We start from the raw sequence: 15682 nt of genomic DNA, 5'->3' as shown, positions 1-15682 counted from the left end.
ACATTTATGTCTATAATTTATTCTGAACTAATTTCTTTTTTTTAACTTATTTAATTTATTTATGATAGTCACAGAGAGAGAGAGAGAGAGAGAGAGAGGCAGAGACACAGGCAGAGGGAGAAGCAGGCTCCATGCACCGGGATTCAATCCTGGGTCTCCAGGATCGCGCCCTGGGCCAAAGGCAGGCGCCAAACTGCTACGCCACCCAGGGATCCCTATTCTGAACTAATTTCTATATGTGTTCCAAGTTTTATGTAAAAGTATTCAGGCGTCATTTGCATGAAAGGCTATTCTTTCTCCATTAAAAGTAGGAAAAATATATGGACGCTTTACAAAAAAAAATTTATACAATGGTGGCAGGAATATAGAATGGTGCAACTACTTTGGAAAACAGTCATTTTTCATAAAGTTAAAGATACACTTAAAATCAAAGACAAAAACTCAACCCTAAGATTTGTATGGAACCTGAAAAGACCCCAAATAGCCAGAAGAATGTTGAAAAAGGAAACCAAAGCTGGTGGCATCACAATGCCTGACTTCAAGCTATATTACAAAGCTGTAATCACGAAGACAGCATGGTACGGGCACAAAAACAGACACATAAATCAATGGAACAGGAATAGAGAACCCAGAAATGGACCCTCAACTCTATGGCCAACTAATCTTCAACAAAGCAGGAAAGTATTCAGGCGTCATTAACCAATGGAAAAACAGTCTCTTCAGTAAATGGTAATGGGAAATTGGACAGCCACATGCAGAAGAATGTAACTGGACATTCTCTTATACCATACACAAAGATAAATTCAAAATGGATCAAAGACCTAAATGTAAGACAGGAATCCATCAAAATCCTAGAGAAGAACAGAAGCAGCAACCTTTTTGAACTCGGCCCCAGTAACTTCTTGCAAGACACATATATAAAGGCAAGGGAAACATAAGCAATAATGAACTATTGGGACTTAAACAAGATGAAAGACTTCTGCACATTAAGTAAACAATCAAGAAAACTAAAAGGCAACCTAAAAAAATGGGAGAAGATATTTGCAAATGACATATCAGATAAAGAGCTAATATCAAAGATCTATAAAGAACTTATCAGGGACGCCTGGGTTGCCCAGTGGTTGGGTGTCTGCCTTCGGCCCAGGGTGAGATCCTGGAGACCCGGGATCGAGTCCCACATAGGGCTCCCTGCATGTAGCCTGCTTCTCCCTCTGCCTGTGTCTCTGCCTCTCTCTTTCTCTGTGTGTCTCTCATGAATGAATAAATAAAATCTTAGGAAAAAAAAAAAAAAAAGGAAGTACAATTCCTGTTTAAAAAGAACTTACCAAACTCAACACCCAAAAACAAACAACCCAGCCAAGAAATGTGCAGAAGATAGGAATAGACATTTCTCCAAAGAAGACATACACATGGCCAACAAGCACCAGAAAAAATGCTCCACATCACTTGTCATCAGGGAAATACAAATCAAAACCACAATGAGATACCACTTTATACCAGGCAGAATGGCTAAAATTAACAAGACAGGAAACAACAAATGGTGGGAATGCAAGCTGGTGCCGCCACTTTGGAAAACATTGTGGAGGTTCCTCGAGAAGTTGAAAATAGAGCCACCCTAGATCCAGCAATTGCACTACTGGGTATTTACCCCAAAGATATAGATGTAGTGAAATGAAGGGCACCTGCACCCCAATGTTTATAGCAGCAATGTCCACAATAGCCAAACTGTGGAAGGAGCCGAGATATCCTTATACAGATGAATGGATAAAGAATATACATTGTACATATACAATGGAATATTACTCAGCCACCAAAAAGGATGGATACCAACCATTTACATTGACATAGATGGAACTGGAGAGTACTATGCTGAATAAAATAAGTCAACTGGAGAAAGACAATTATCATATGATTTCACTCCTAAATGGAATATAAGAAATAGTGAAAGGGATCATAAGGGAAGGCAGGGAAACTGAGTGGGGAAAAATGAGAGAGGAAGACAAACCATGAGACTCTTGACTCTAGGAAACAAAGGGTTGTGGAAGTGGAGGTTGGTGGGGGGGATGGAGTAACTGGATAATGGGAATTAAGGAGGGCACATGATGTGCTGAGCAAATTATATGTTGGCAAATTCAATTTAAATTAAGAAATTAATAAAGTAAAATAAATTCCACCCTTAGGTACTTAATGAAAACAAAGTTCACACAAATACAATGTTCATAAAAGCTCTATTCAGAATGCCCCAAATTGTAAATAACCAACTATCTATTAACAGGTAAACGAATGAATCCATTGTGGTATACACAAAGGACTACTAACAACAATAAAAAGAACCTCATATAGGCAATTACCATAAATAAATCTCAAAAATATGCTAAGACAAGATAGCCAGACACAAACAGGGAACAGAGTGGGATTTAAAAGAACTGGAGGAAACATTTGGGAGTGATGCCTATGTTATCTTGATTGTGATGATAGTTTCAAGGCTGTATATATATATTGATGTCAAAACTTGTCAAGCTTTCACCTTGAGAGCAATTCGCTGACACCAACTATGTGTACTACATTTCAGTTCAGTTCTGACAGTAACTACCTGGTATTAGCACAAATCCCACAAGTTAAAGGACAAAATCCTTCACAACACTGCCCCACTTCTGGTGCCACCTACAAGTCCTGGAGGCCACTTATATATCTTTGAAGTTCCTGCATACCTTCAGGTTCAATAATTTGCCTGAACACCTCACAGAATTCATCAAAAGCACAATGTTTATAATTACAGCTTTACTATAAAGGATGCAACTCAAGAACAGCCCAATGAAAAAGACTTTGGGGAGGAAAGAGAAAGACAAAGAGCTTCTATGCCCTCTTCTGGTGGAGTCCAACACACCAATGTGTTCACCAACCAGTAAGCTCCCCTGAGCTTTGGTATCCAGAGGTTTATTGGGGTTTTAGTATATGTGCTGCCGAAGCAAGCACTACTAGAGTTTTAATACAGGATTAAATTATTGTCATATGGGGCAGCCCCGGTGGCTCAGCGGTTTAGCGCCGCCTTCAGCCCAGAGTGTGGTCCTAGAGACCCTGGATCAAGTCCCAAGTCGGGATCCCTGCCCGGAGCCTGCTTCTCCCTCTGCCTGTCTCTCTCTCTCTCTCTCTGTCATGAATAAATAAATAAAAACCTTAAAAAAAAATTATTGTCATATGACTGAACTCAAACTCTAGCCTCCCATCTCTTCCAGGAGCTCAGGTGGCATAAAGTTCCATCTCTAACCATGCGCTTGGACTTTCAGTGACCCTATTAAATTAAGAGTTTAGGGGCAGGCCAAGAGTTGCTTAATTAGCATAACAAAGATATTCACTAGACTCAGGAAATTCCAACCATTTTTGAATCTCTGTGTTAACTGGTAACAAAGACTAAGATGTATTATTATATCATATTGTATACTTTATTGTATTTCTCAATTATGAGTCAATATAGCTGGTTTTTTAAAGTCATTGCCTTGGGGAAAGAGTAAAGTAAAAGATCTTTTAGCTTCCTCACTGGTAAAAATTAAATCAACATTTTAAAAGTCCAACAAAGAAAATGAGAGCTCTCATTCACTGTCAATTGGAATGTAAACTGGTACAACCACTTTGGTGTTTTCAGTGAAGTGCAAGACATGCATACCCAATGACACAACAATTTCACCTATGTAGGTCTATGTGTATGCCCTAAAGCAGGTTGTACACATGTATACAACATATGCATACAAGTATATTAATAGCAAAATTATTTGTAAATGCCAAAAAAACTAGAAATCAAATGTCAACAGAAGACTGGATAAGTAGTACAACAGAGTACTATACAGCAATAAAAATAATTGAAAAACAAATATAAGTAATAACATGGACAGAGCTCAAACACAGTACTAAATAAGATGTATACCACAAGGAACTAGATGATGTGATTCCATTTACATAAAATTCAAAAACTAAAACTAGAAAAAAATCAAACTATATTTTTAGAGATGTGTACATAGACAATGACACTATAAGCAAACCAGAAGACCACACTGATATAGAGCTTATAAAGTTCCTGTGTATTGATATTCTATTTCCTTCCTTCTTGATTTTTTTTTAAAGTAGGCTCCAGGCCCAGTGTGGAGACCAATGCGGAACCTGAACTCACAACTCTAAGATCAAGACCTGAGGTAGTATCAAGAGTTGGACACTTAACTGAGTGAGCCAACTGAGTGCCCCAATATTCTACTTTATTTATAGGTTCACTTTATAGTTACTTATTAAACTACAGTCTGTGTATTTTTGTATGCTATATTTCATACATAAGAGATACACCATAACAAATGTATATACCTTCAGTAAAATAGTTAATAGCTATTTTTAATTACATAAATAGTTAATAACAAATTTTTAAGTGTTAGTCATTGTGATTTTAAAAATTATTTTTTTAGGAATGTATTTTGAAATAATGAAATGATGTAATACTTGAGGTTTGCTTCAGAATTTCATTATTCTATTTTGTCCATTTGTGGTTTTGATTGTCCCATAATGAAGAGTGACAAAGTTTAAAAAGTAATATTACATGTACCACAAGAATCTCAGATTTCCTTTGAAGTAACTAACCTTTTATTTTTTTAAAGATTTTATTTATCCATTCATGAGAGAGATAGAGAGAGAGGCAGAGACATAAGCAGAGGGAGAAGCAGGCTCCACGCAGGGATCCTGATGTGGGACTTGATCCCGGGTCTCCAGAATCAGGCCCTGGGCCAAAGGCAGGCACTAAACTGCTGAGCCACCCAGGCTGCCCAGTAACTAACCTTTTAGATAATGTATAAGGACTTCAAAAATTTCAACCCCATTAAAAATGAGAGGAATACTAGGATAAGGAGAGAGAGAGAAAGAGGTATAGAGGGAGAAATGGAGACCCAGAGTTAACGGCAGTTTTAGGACTAAAAAAATAAAACCTGCACCTCAGGATTACTAATCTAATAATACTTTTCTGAAAACTATTTTAATTCTCATATGCCAGGGGTTTAAGTTTTCAACACCTTCTTTTCATTTATTATTCTCTGTCTTTTCTGCACTAGGACTTTTAAATTCTGAAAAGCAATAAATGTATTCATTTGTGCAGTACAGAATCTATAAAACTGTACTGATACACAGCACTCTATTTGTTGGATTATGAAACAGTTAGTTCACACAATCTCTACATGTACACCAATCTTTAACAAATCAATCTTTCAAGGATGAAAACATGTAAGCTTGGGAGTTAAAACTTAATGGTTCTTATATTAATATGGTGACTCACTAAGTATATACATGGACTGCTAGATGTGAATGAGTACTGAGTTGTTGGCCAGCATGTACTCCTGTCCACTTTCATATAATTATTTGTAACATAAATCCTTCTATCTAATGCACATTGGAGGTGAAACCTGAGAGAAGCAGGTGAGGCAGGGGCACAGTTAATGAATGCATAAACCATCAGAACTACAAAAATAGTCTATCTAATACACATTCTGATTTTGGAGTTAAACAGATTAGAGTAACTTTTGGGTCTAGTGCTCAAAGTTTAAGTGACATATTGACCAAATTTATCACATTATTATTATTATGTCTTTTCTCTGCACCTAGATTTTATATGTCTTTCAAGAAAACTTCAGTATTCTTAAGAGCCCTGACTGCTTATCTCAAAAGTGAGTTACCTTCATACTGAATAGTTTATAAAACTTACATTCCTTTTTACACCCTTCTTACACAATACCCTATTTTAGTCTAATTCTCAAAATCAAACTCAGTGATTCTAAGTTATTCTTAAAACATCTATTTTGTTACAATTTAAATAATGGTTCCCAATGACCAATATCTTCTGACATTTAAAACATAATTTACACTCTTACCTTACTTTTATGCATGTATATATGCATACACACGTGTGTATATATGTATATAACCATGTAAATTTCCATACACTTATTAATATAAAACGTTATACTGATTTCAACTCTCCACTCTAGTCAAACTACGTTTGTTCATTATTTTCCAAAAACAAAAACATCTGAGCATCTTTTTTTTTTTTTTTTTTTTTTTTAAAGATTTGATTTACTTGAGAGGGAGCAAGCACACACTTGCATACACATGTGCTTGACTGGAGGGGAGAAGAGAGGGAGAGAGTATTTGAAGCAGACTCCATGCTGAGTGCAAAGCCCAACCTGGGCTCAATCTGACTACCACAAGATCATGACCTGAGCTGAAACCAAGAGGTGGACACATACCACGGAGCCACCTAGATGCTCCCATCCTAAGCATCTTTAAGGCTTTGCACAGAAAAAAGAAAGAGCTCGTGGTGAAAGTGCAACACTTACTGAAGAAATACACGAATATGCTCTCAAACCGCTTTTACCCTAACTCTACTCCTCACTTCAAAATATACTCTTGAGGGCAGCCCAGGTGGCTCAGTGGTTTAGCGCCGCCTTCAGCCCAGGGCCTGATCCTGGAGACCTGGGATCGAGGTAGGGGGGAAAGGCAGAGGGAGAGTAAAAGACAGTATCTTATGCAGGCTCTATTGCTCAGTGTGGAGCCCCACACAGGTCTCAATCTCACAACTGTGAGATCATGACCCAAGCCAAAATCAAGAGCTGGATGTTTAACCCAGAGGCACCCAGGTGCCCCTCTACTTCCTCTTCTTTTTTTTTTTTTTTCCTACTTCCTCTTCTTGAAGCCCATTTGACCATCTTTGTCCGAATGGATCACTGACTCAAACTGAAAACTGAAGTCCAATTACAAAGCAATTACATTACGGTGTCCCCTTGCTGTGCTTATTAACATAAAAATCATGTATCCTCAAGATTTTCATCTCCAGTAAGATAGAAGTGTATATTTTCTGAAGCAAGGAAATGTACTAGTATACTTTTGACATGCTCAAGACTTTAGTGGTGGACCAAGTTTAAGAATGGAAATCTCCGAAATTTTTATTTGTCAATAACGATACAATCAATATACATTTTAAGACTAAGTGCTAACATTAAGACAAAACAAAACATTAAAAATAGAACTACCATATGATCCAGCAGTTCTACCTCTGGCTATTTATCTGAAAAAAACAAAAACACTTACTTGAAAAGATATCTACACCTTCATGTTCACTGGAGCATTATTTACAACACTCAAAAGATATGGAAACAACTGTCCACAGAAGAATGGAAAAAGAAATTATGTTTTTTAAACACACACGCACACATACACTCTCACACCAGAGTGTTATTCAGCTATAAAAAAGAATGAAATATTGCCATTTGCAAAAACATGGATGAACCTTAAGAACATTATGCTAAGTAAGTCAGAGAAAGACAAATACCATATAATCCCTCTTATATGTGGAATCTTTAAAACAAAACAAAACAAAAACAAACTACAAACTCAATGACACAGAAAACAAACTAGTGGTTGCCAGAGATGGGGGCTGAGGAGTGGGAGAAATGGGTGAAATTTTTTTTTTTTAGTTTAAGTTGAATAATTTCTAATTTAAAAAGAAGAAAAGCAAAAAATCCTGCATCTGGGCAAGAAGGAAAAAAACCTACAACAAAAAAGCATTAATATAGCTATTTCATTCAATTTCAACCAAATTAAGTTATTCTCCAGAAAAAACTCACTAAGCTGTTTTACTAATAAGCAGAGATTACCTGATGACACAATTTGTTTTGTTACTAATATGTTTAGTCGATGTTAGTATTCTTTAATGAGCAAGGTTATTATTTCATTTCTAAATTGAGTGGTATACAAAAGTTAGATGCTACATATACCACCACTATCCTCTTGAACTCCAACCCCAAATCTATTCTTTAGGCCCATTCTATTAGTCCCAAGCCATTTCATAAGCATATACTATAAAATTACACTTTCAATAATTCTTGAAAGTTTCTAAAATTAATTGAAATGTTTTATTACATTTATTTCCACTTTTAAGATAACCCAGTACTATTAGTGTTCTAAAAATAACCTGAATACTGACTGTGACAGAGACAGTCATCACAGAAGCTATTTTAGACTCAAGGGACATTTACAAGGTCTAAAATATGAGTAGCCTTAAAGTCTAAGAGTTTCACACTTGTATTGAGGCTTCAGAGGTTTTGACTTTGGTTTTAACATAATCTTAATATGCTTGGGGTCCTTTTGAGGTTGAAGGATAAATTGAGTGAAGGTAACATTATACAAACTAATTAATTATTCTATAGTTTGATCCTCATATAATAAAGAAAATTCTCAATGAAAGCATATTTTTTATAGAAAAAGTATCTTTAATAGTACTAACAGCTATCATTTATTGAGTTTTTGCTCTGTGTAGGCATATTTTAAGTAATTTAAATGTACTATTAACTCCTCTAATACAATGATTACTTATGGGAGGACATTATTATTAACATCTCCATTTAACAGATGAGGAAACTGAGGCTAAGTAATTTGTTCAAGAAATTAAAAATTCAAATCCAAGCAGAGTGGCTTAACATTCTCATGTACCTCTTACCACTCAATCTATACATCATATATTTTATAGTATAGCAGGACAAGTGGTTATCCAAAATAACTACAAAAAAATAAAATATGTATACATACAGAGAGTATGTTATAGAAACTATACTGTTACAGTGTTAGAAGTACTAAGTGGTTATATTCCCAAACCAACTCAAAAAAGCCTTTTTTTCTCACAATTTAGTTAGGTGAAGACTATAGTAGAGAATTTAGATGGGAGCAGATGGCCACTTAATACATGCTATTAATATTTTAACTTCAAGTTTTCTAGCTTTCCTTTTCCTAAAGGTGGATTATTTGCCTTATTCCTAAAATGATCAATCATTTGATTGCTCAAAAATGTAATAATAAGTAGCTGGCTTATCCTAAGGTTAAGTGGATTAAAATTTGGCAGAAAGAAGAGGAAAAATGAGGTTCAAGCAGATAAGTATATATATGTGGGAAAAAAAACAGATGGAATTAATCATGGCACAGAAGTGAAAGCCAGAGAATAAGCAATAGAAAGCACAGGGAAATTCGCTTAGGGGCAAAATGAAAAGGGAATGGTGGAAAAAGAGTAGACAGTGGCAGGGAAGCAGAACTGGGCAAAAGCTTCCTCTATCAGTTGCCAAAAACTACTTCTGCCCAGAAGAACTTGATGATTGCTACAGAAAGGGAAAATCAAAAGCTAGTTCTTTGGAAAGGTCAACAAAATGGACAAACCTTTAGCTAAAAGACTAAGAAAAAAGGGAGAAAACTCAAATGACTGGAATCAGAAATGAAAGAAGGGATATTACTATTTACCAAACTGAAATAAAAAGGGTTATAAAGGAATATTATGAAGAACTGTATGTTAATAAATTAGACAACTCAGAAGAAAAGCATAAATTCCTAGACAAACACAAGCAACTCAAGAAAAAAATAGAAAATCTGAATAAACCTATAACAAATGAAGAGACTGAATTGGCAATCAAAAATACACACAAAGAGGGATGCCTGGGTGGCTCAGCGGTTGAGCATCTGCCTTCGGCCCAGAGCGTGATCCTTGGAATCCCAGGATCGAGTCCCATGTCTGGTTCCCTGCAGGGAGCCTGCTTCTCCATCTGCCCGTGTCTCTGCCTATCTCTCGGTGTCTCTCATAAATAAATAAATAAAATCTTAAAAAAAAAAAAAATACACACAAAGAAAAGCCCAGGCCCAGATGCCTTTACTGCTAAATTCTACTGATCATTTAAATAATTAATACTAATTTCTCCCACCAAACTCTTGCAAAAAATAAAAGATGGTGAAACACTTCCAACTCATTTTATTAAGTCAATATTAACCTAATTCCAAAAATAGACAAAAATATCCCAAAAGGGATGCCTGGGTGGCTTAGTGGTTGAGTGTCTGCCTTCAGCTCAGGGGAGGATCCCAGGGTCCTGGGATGGATTCCCACATCTGGCTCCCCACAGGGAGCCTGCTTCTCCCTCTGCCTATGTCTCTGCATCTCTGTGTCTCTCACAAATAAATAAATAAAATCTTTAATTGAATAAATATATGTATTTACTTAAATATATATATATTTATATATCTCACAAAAAATATATATATATATATCTCACAAGAAAACCACAGGCCAATATCTCTTTAAAAATATGGATGCCGGGCAGCCCGCATGGTTCAGCAGTTTAGCACTGCCTTCAGCCCAGGGCCTAATCCTGAAGACCCGGGATAGAGTCCTGCATCGGGCTCCCTGCATGGAGCCTGCTTCTCCTTCTGCCTGTGTCTCTGCCTCTCTCTCTCTCTGTGTCTCTCATGAATGAATAAATAAAATCTTAAAAAAAAAATATGGATGCAAAAATCTTCAAGAAAATACCAGCAAGGGATCCCTGGGTGGCGCAGCAGTTTAGCACCTGCCTTTGGCTCAGGGCGCGATCCTGGAGACCCAGGATCGAATCCCACGTCGGGCTCCCAGTGCATGGAGCCTGCTTCTCCCTCTGCCTATGTCTCTGCCTCTCTCTAACTATCATAAATAAATAAAAATTAAAAAAAAAAAAAGAAAATACCAGCAGACAAAATCCAGCAAAATATAAATGGAATTATATATTATGATTGAGTGGGATTTATGCCAGGAATACAAGGCGGTATATCATTTGAAAATCAATTAATGTAATACATTATATCAATAGAATAAAAAAATCATATTATCATATTAATAGATGCAGAAAAAGCATTTCACAAAATCCAACACCCTTTGATGATAAAAATACTCATGAAACTAGAAGGGAAATTCCTCAATATGATAAAGGGTATTTATAAGAAATGCACAACCAACATGATTCTTAGTGGTGGAAAACTGGATATTTTCCCACTAAGATTAGGAAGAAGGCAAAGATGTCTGCTTTTACCACTTCTATTTAACATTATACTGAAGGTTCTAGCCAGGACATACAGGCAAGATAAGACATAAAAGCATCCACATTAGAAAAGAAGTACAATTATCTTTCTTAAAGATTACATGATCTTCTATACAAAAATGCCTAAGGAATTCATTAAAATCAATTAGAATAAAGAAGTTTAGCCAAGTTGCAGGATCCAAGATCAGTGTATAAAAATAAATCAAATTTCTAAATACATGGAATAAACAATCTGAAAATATTAAGAAAACAATTTCACTTATAGTATCAAAAGAATAAATTATATTTAGCATTTAACAAAGAGAGTGTACAACATATAATCTGAAAATTACAAAATACTGTTGGAAGAAATCAAATATCTAACTAAATGGAGAAACATCCCATGTTCATTGATGGGAAGACTTAAGCACTGTTAAGATGGCACTAGTTCCCAAATGGATAAACACATTCAATGAAATTTCTCATCAGAATTCAAGCTGAGGGATCCCTGGGTGGCGCAGCGGTTTGGCGCCTGCCTTTGGCCCAGGGCGCGATCCTGGAGACCCGGGATCGAATCCCACATCGGGCTCCCAGTGCATGGAGCCTGCTTCTCCCTCTGCCTGTGTCTCTGCCTCTCTCTCTCTCTCTGTGTGACTATCAAATAAAAAAAAAAAATATTCTTGATATCATTAGGTATCAGGAAAATGAAAATCGAAACTACAAAGAGGAATGCCTGGGTGGCTCAGTTGGTCAAATGTCCAATTCTTAATTTCAGCTCAGGTCTCATCTCAGGGTTGTGAGAATTCAAGCCCTACATTGAGATACCACTTCACATCTACAAAGTTAAAAAGAATCAAAAAGTCAGATAATTACAAGGGTTGAAAAGGACATGGAGAAACTGGAAAACTGGAACCCTCATATACTGGTGAAAACATAAAATGGTATTCAAACTTCGGAAAAGTTTGTCATTTCCTCAAAATGACTAAACAGTTACTATATGACCCAAAATCCCACTTTTAAAAGCAAAAAAAGTAAAAATGTATGTCTACATAACAATTTGTACACAGATGTTTATAGCCAAAAGGTAGTATCAGCCCAAATGTCCATCAACTGACAAACGGATAAACAAGATTTGATATATTCACACAATGGAATATTTGGCCATAAAAAGGAATGAAGTACTGATGCTACAAAATGGAGGAACCCTGAAACCATTATGCTAAGTTAAAGAAACCAGTTATGACAGACTACTATGATTGTTATATGAACCATCTGAAATGTACAGAGACGGAAAGTAAATTAGTGATTGCTTAGGGCTGGAGGGCCATATGGAAGTGACAGCTAAAGATATACGGTTCCTTTCTGAGGTGATAAAACTGCTCTAAAATTGACTGTGGTGATGGCTGCACATATCTGTGAATATACTAAAACCAGTGATTGTACACTTTAAATGGGTGACTTGTATGTGAATTCTATCTCAATAAAGCTGTTTAAAAAGAAAATACAGATGGATAAAAATGAACTGGAGAGATCTCCTAAAATCCTCATATTTTTCTACAAAATATTACTATAAATGTTAAATGTGTAGTTCCTTTAAGGCAATGAAAAAGGCTCAACTGACAAATCAATGGTTCATAAGCCACCTTCCAACATTAGGAAAGAAAGTAACTAGAAGGGAATAATTGCCCTAGATCATGTAAGCCAAATAAACTAACCACAGCTTCTCCTATATAACCACTGGAGATTGACATCTATACCATTTATTACTCTTCCCTAACAAGTTCTAAACAATTTGGAGGAGGGTGAGGAAAGGACAATAAAGTCACCTAGACAAACTATGAAACATCATGAAGGCTCAAAGACAGCACAATCTGCAAGGTACAGTGCTATCCTTCTATAAAGTAAAAAAAAATAATAATAAATAAAAAAAAAGCCCAGGGAATCATCAGTACTGTGATATCACAAAATTAAAGTGGGAGTGGGGAGAAGAACACATTAAATTGTACTGTATATACTATATTATCCTTTACTATAAATGTAATGGAGAGAGAAATAGACTAAATTACCTGTTTTCAACAGAAAAAAAATTTAATTCAGAGAAAAGACTTTATATACATCATTTGTTGGTAGAGTATCCAGGAGTTAGACATAAATCTACAGATTCTCTGTAGAGAACTCTCAGACTAGGTTTAAACTTACAATTCACTCTAGATCAAATCTAGTTAATACCCTGGTATTATAGTTCCTGATTCATAAAGGGAACATATATCCCAATTTGCCTCAGATAGCCCTAGTTCACACCTGTTATCTCAGCATAATTACTAAAACCTCCTGTCATCAATTTATTTCATCAATGTTTTTCATTTTTATCCTGCTTGATCCATATCTGGAACCCCCTCATTAGAAACTTTTACTTCCAGTATCCTTGACTGTAAAATTTTCTTTTCAAAACAAAATATTCTGTCTCCCAACTTCTCCATTTTTTAGTTTTATTAAATCTACCATTTGCCTTTAATCTGAACACTAAATCTTCTATCATACTCTATAGCCAACTCCCTCATACCCTTATTTATCTCTGTTGGCCCCCACACACAAATACATCATTTCAATCATGCTATAAGAATACTACACACACCTCCTGGATTTGGTAATTCCTGACTTTCAATCTCCAATCCAGAGTGGTTTCTACTGGCTGAGTCCACCAGATAAGCAATGCTAACAACTGATGAGCATATACATCCATTCTACCTTAAAATCTGAAACAGATCTCTTCCTTACTGCAGAGAAAGAATACAAATTAAATTTGAATTTATTCAGACCACAGGTGTGAATTCCATTCTGCCTCTTAATAGGTATGTGATCTGAATAAATTACTTTCTGTGCCTGTAAAACAAAATCAAGAATACAACCCTAAAAGACTGTGATATTTAGAGATAGTGAACATGAAGTTCCCAGTGTCTGGTATGTATTGGTCTGTGATAAATAAAAATTACCATATTTTACTAATCCTAGGACCCATTTATTAACATGTTTGATACTGAAATGTGTCTTAAAAATCAGTGGTCTTCTAAAAAGTGACAGCCAGAAATAATTGTAAAAGAACTGTTGTCTGCACTTATACAAACTTCAGTTTGAAAACCTTGGGCAGATACTGCCTGATAAAATCTACAAAACACTAGCACCAAATCTTGCAGCATTAAGTGTTAATACCTTGGAAGAACATCTCAGAAACAAAAATGGAGCACTTCAGAAAGATATTCTGGGGGTGCACAGATGGCTCAGTCGGTTAAGCATCTCATCTGCCTTTGGCTCAGGTCATGATCTCAGGGTCCTAGGATTGGCTCCTTGTCGGGCTCCTTGCTTGGCAGGGAGTCTGCTTCTCCTTCTCCCTCTGCCCCTCCCCATTTGTGCTTTCTCTCTCACTCGCTCGCTGTCTCTCAAATAAATAAATACAATCTTTAAAAAAAAAAAAAGAAAAAACACAGGCTTTATCAAGTTCTTCTCTTCCTCTTCCTCCTCCTTCCCCAGCGATTCCTTACTCCTCCTCCCTATTCCTCCATTTCCTCTTCCATCTTTAAAAAAAAAAAAAAAGATATTCTACATTACTAATACTTTTGATGAAAACAACACAATAAGGAAAAACATAAATGTCAGTATCTAGTCAAAAGTAAGATTTAAAAGGGTCAAAATCTGAATGCGAAGATTTTCAGAATGACAGCCAATTTATTTCATTTTCCTTGGTGTATGTAAAAATGTGAAAAAATTTTGTATAAGTTATCTATATGAGCTCTTCCAACAAGATAAAAATTTCCATGTGTTTAAAAAAATCATCAGGGCAGCCCAGGTGGCTCAGCGGTTTAGCACCGCCTTCAGCCCAGGGCATGATCCTAGAGACCCAGGATCGAGTCCTGCATGGGGCTCCCTGCATGGAGCCTGCTTCTCCCTCTGCCTCTCTGTCTAAATAAAATCTTTTAAAAAAAAATAATAAATCATCAGATCATAATTTATTTGGTAATCTTTTTGACAGTGGACTCATATCTATGGAATTGATTTTCTGCCTGTCCCATAACTAAAGGCTAGTCTGATAGTGCAGTGCAATGGTTCGCTGTTACAATAGCATTTGAGAAGACAATGCTCTGAAATGGTGAGGTTCTATTTTATAAGATGTGACATATGCTCTTAATTTGTGACTGATAAATTATGCTATTTCTACACTATATGGGCCTGGAAATTGAAAGCTGGAAATTAGAGTGCCTCTTCCATTATATCTAATACCCATACTCAAAAGACTTTTTGCTTCTATCCCTAAACCTTTTGGTCTGCTAGTTAGAGATTTTGGTTTCCATGAGAAGAATGCTTGTATTATAGGACAGAATGGTTACACTAAACTAAAGCTGAGATTGTCACCTGCCTGTTTGGACTGTTCAAACCACTGCAACAATCCGTAAAGAAGTTTACTATGATGACTAGTGTGACAGATCCCAAATTACTATGGGAAAACTGGCTGTTACTATGCAATTGGTACAGGGACAAACATGTTTGGAATTTAGCAGATGGGCTAGTGTTGTCAAACTAGTGGCGTGTGAATAACCAATCAGGTACTGCTCTTAAAAAAAAAAATCCAATACAATTGTAAAATACAAAATAATGCACTTAGATGTTGTAGCAACAGCAAACTGCCTATCAAAGTACGTTAACCCTCAATTTCTGCCTTTATCCTGTTGTGCAGAAGTAACATACCCCTCAACAGCTAAGGCACTTCTTAGGATTTCTGCATGCAATATTAAAAGTTCATAGGA

The 15682-nt window shown here is 36.1% G+C and overlaps 1 protein-coding gene across 1 annotated transcript in view; it reads right to left on the bottom strand.

Moving 5' to 3' along the window:
- PDS5A (PDS5 cohesin associated factor A) overlaps positions 1-15682 on the bottom strand; it is a 151360-nt gene that overhangs the window by 110318 nt on the left and 25360 nt on the right.

This window comes from Canis lupus, chromosome 3 (genome assembly GCF_011100685.1).
Source record: "Canis lupus familiaris isolate Mischka breed German Shepherd chromosome 3, alternate assembly UU_Cfam_GSD_1.0, whole genome shotgun sequence".
Lineage (NCBI taxonomy): Eukaryota > Metazoa > Chordata > Mammalia > Carnivora > Canidae > Canis > Canis lupus.
This window is presented reverse-complemented; position numbering and strand designations above follow the sequence as displayed.